General features: G+C 53.7%; 1 long non-coding RNA gene across 1 annotated transcript; it reads right to left on the bottom strand.

The window, feature by feature from the left end:
* Nucleotides 1-294: 294 nt before the first annotated feature.
* Nucleotides 295-3,149, bottom strand: LOC147651807 (uncharacterized). Its single transcript, XR_015289779.1, has 2 exons — nt 2,123-3,149; nt 295-494 (listed from the first exon to the last, which is right to left on the bottom strand). It is a non-coding gene; the product is annotated as an uncharacterized LOC147651807 (long non-coding RNA).
* Nucleotides 3,150-3,636: the final 487 nt, after the last annotated feature.

The raw sequence follows: 3,636 nt of genomic DNA, 5'->3' as shown, positions 1-3,636 counted from the left end.
GAACACCGAGCCCAGCCATTCCCAGCACTGCCAAGGCCACCGTGTCCCCAAGTGCCACCTGCACCCAGCTTTGAAACCCCTGCAGGGACGGGGACTCCACCTCGATGCCACCAGACCTCCTGGAATGGCACCTGGCTCAGATTTGTCTCCCTGCAGTCATTCCCTCACCCGAGGTTGTGGAGCTGCCGGTCTGCTTCCCCTGATAATGATTTCAGGAATTATTCATGCTGTGTGCTTGGAAAGGATTCTCTGAGGTTTCCTTGGGAAGCTGCTCCTCCTCAGGGACTCGGCTGCTTGATATTCACAGGGTTTATTTTTCAGAAATATCCAATTTTCCAGCTATTCTTTAAAGAAAATGAAGTTTTCTTCCCTCTCCCTTGCTAGGAACACATTTATCATGCAGCAAACATGTTTTCTTTTGTCTTTTGGCAATTGCAGTGTGAAGCAGAGCAGCAACGTTCCAGAGCACTGTTCCTGGGCTGGGTGCTTGTTCCCTGGAGGCAGAAACAGATTTCAGGGAAGCTGTGGGGGTTTGCACAGGCTGAAAACCCCATCCCAAAACCTGTCCAGGCTCTGGGCACTCCTTGGTGTGTGGGGATGCTCCTGGTGAGGGTTTGAGTGGGGTCTCCATGGAGGTTTTGGGGTGCTCTGCAGTGATGTTTAGGGGGGTGGTGGTGATCACTCAGAGGCTGCATTGATGATCTTGGAAATCTTTTTCCCTATAAATCCCTTGGGGTAGGGTAGGGGAACCCATCAGCTGCTCTTGGGTTTTTGTATTTGGAGCTGCAAGAAAATGGAGAGAAATCCTCACCAACAGCCTTTGCTTTTTGTGCTGGTGACTGCCAGGCTGCTGAAGACAGTCTGGGAATTGGGAATTAGGAAAATTCTGGTGTTTCCCTGTGAGCAGTCAAAGGTGCAGGCACTGAACAGCCCCAAAATGGTCCCCAGAGTCACCGTGAGGGGCTGGGCATGGGTGCTCTGCAAGGGAGGGGGGATTTGAGAATCCCAGGATAAACTGGGCTGGAAGGAACCCACAGGGATCATCCATTCCAGCCCCTGGCCCTGCACAGACACCCCAAATTCCCCTCCTGGAGCGCTGTCCAAAGGCTCCTGGAGCTCTGGGAGCCTCGGTGCCCGTTCCCTGGGGAGCCTGGGCAGTGCCAGCACCTCTGGGCATGAACCTTTCCCTGCCCTGGCCCAGCTCCCGGGGGTCCCTGGTGCCAGAGCAGGGATGGAGCTGCCCCTGCCCTTCCCCAGCCCGGGTTCAGCTGCTCCTTAAGGAGAAATTGATGTGAATCCTGTGCCTGGTCCTTCCTTTGCTTTTCTGGCCCTTTTCTCTGGACACAGCCACACCCTGATGGGGGAGTCCCTGGGGACCTGCTGTTTAATGAGGAGGGATTAATTAGTTCTATAGATGCCTTGGGTTTGGCTCTGAGCTCTGCAGGATGCAAACTGTGCCTGTTGTCCCCTGCACCCGAGGGATGGCACAAAACAGGATCCATTTACAGGGGATCCATTTACAGGGGATCCATTTACAGGGGAACCATTTACAGGGGATCCATTTACAGGGGATCCATTCAAAGGAGATCCATTTACAGGGATCCATTTACAGGGGATCCATTTACAGGGATCCATTTACAGGGGATCCATTTACAGGGATCCATTTACAGGGGATCCATTTACAGGGGATCCATTCAAAGGGGATCCATTTACAGGGGATCCATTTACAGGGGTTCCATTTAAAGGGGATCCATTCAAAGGGGATCCATTTACAGGGGATCCATTTACAGGGGTTCCATTTAAAGGGGATCCATTTAAAGGAGATCCATTTACAGGGGATCCATTCAAAGGGGATCCATTTACAGGGGATGTTTCATGCAGGTTTATGGAGATCTCCCAGCCACAGGGGCTCTGGTGAGCCAGGGATTGATGGGAGCAGCCTGGGAAGGAGCCTGGCCAGGGCTGTGGAGAGCAGGCTGCTCTCCAAGCCAGTCCCAGTCACAATCTGTCATCTCGAGTCCCACGAACCCGGCGTGTGACACAGAGCAGGGAGGGGGAGGACAGAGCTGGCACCCCGAGCTGTGTGTCACTGCCAGGGCTGTTGCTTCCATGTGAATGTCACCTTCTCCTCAGGCAGATGGAGGTGACGGTGTGGGATGTGCAGCAGGAGCGCTGTGAAATGGCAGAATGTTCAGCACGTGGCTGCAGGAGCCATCCCAGAGCGTGCCTGATCCCATGGGAGCACAGCTGGAGCACAGCTGGAGCACAGCTGGAGCACAGCTGGAGCACAGCTGGAACACCCTGGGAGCGCCCTGGGAGCGCAGCTCCTGCCACAAGTGTGGAGTGAGGGAAATGCACATTGCTCAGTCCTCAGCAGAGGAGCTGCTGCCTCCTGTCCTGTGACACTGTGACACTCCTGGGGCTGCTGCCTCCTGTCCTGTGACACTCCTGGAGCTGCTGCCTCCTCTCCTGTGACACTGTGACACTCCTGGAGCTGCTGCCTCCTGTCCTGTGACACTGTGACACTGCTGGAGCTGCTGCCTCCTGTCCTGTGACACTGTGACACTGCTGGAGCTGCTGCCTCCTGTCCTGTGACACTGTGACACTCCTGGAGCTGCTGCCTCCTGTCCTGTGACACTGCTGGAGCTGCTGCCTCCTGTCCTGTGACACTGTGACACTGCTGGAGCTGCTGCCTCCTGTCCTGTGACACTGTGACACTCCTGGAGCTGCTTCCTCCTGTCCTGTGACACTCCTGGAGCTGCTTCCTCCTGTCCTGTGTCACTGTGACACTCCTGGAGCTGCTTCCTCCTGTCCTGTGACACTGTGACACTCCTGGAGCTGCTGCCTCCTGTCCTGTGACACTGCTGGGTCTGACCAGCTCCAGTGGAATTTAGCAGCAATAAATAATTGCATTTGGCCCCTGCTGAGTGTTGCACTTCACCCCCCGTTTCTCCAGACCCGCTCTGAGGAATTAAAATAATCACATTTTTGTTTACAATATTTTCTATGTATTATTGATGGCCCCTTATAAAATGAAACTGCATCCCATTGCCAGGCACACAATTGAAAAGTTTCAGTCTATTAAGGTTTTATTGCTGGAGGGGACAGAGCTGCACAATCCATCCCAAAGGCACAAGAACTTGCTGAAAATGGGGGAAATTTAGCTTTCAGTAATGAATTCAATTGTTACAACTTGTTCATGATAGTGCTGTGCTTGCACTCTGATGTTATTTCCTGATTTTTTGGCTGCTGTGGTGCCTCCTGTGGTTCTCCCTGTGCTCAGAGATCCCAACAATGAGAGGAATCATTTATTCCATCCTCTTAACCTTCCTCAATCAGCAGCAGAGGGGTTCCTTGAGAGGAGCTGCCCTTCACTGAACCCCTGTTGAAGCAGCCACAGGATGGGGAGGATTCATCTCCTGGGAGCTCCTGGGAGCCCATCCCAGCCAGGCACAGGAATCCACCTCTTCAGAACCAAAATTGCTGTGTTTTCCCCTCTTTTGGGATTTCCCAGGTGTAGCCCCGGCAGTGCTGCTCTGACAGGAGGGTGCAGGATGGAGGAACGGGGTCTCACGGCTGTTTCTCCACTCTCCCTGCAGGGATAAAACTCTTCCTGACCCCCCTTTTCCCGGGAAT

Source organism: Cyanistes caeruleus, chromosome 8 (genome assembly GCF_971803275.1).
Source record: "Cyanistes caeruleus chromosome 8, bCyaCae1.hap1.1, whole genome shotgun sequence".
Lineage (NCBI taxonomy): Eukaryota > Metazoa > Chordata > Aves > Passeriformes > Paridae > Cyanistes > Cyanistes caeruleus.
The sequence above is the reverse complement of the archived record's forward strand: the minus strand, read 5'-3'. Positions and strand labels throughout refer to the sequence as shown.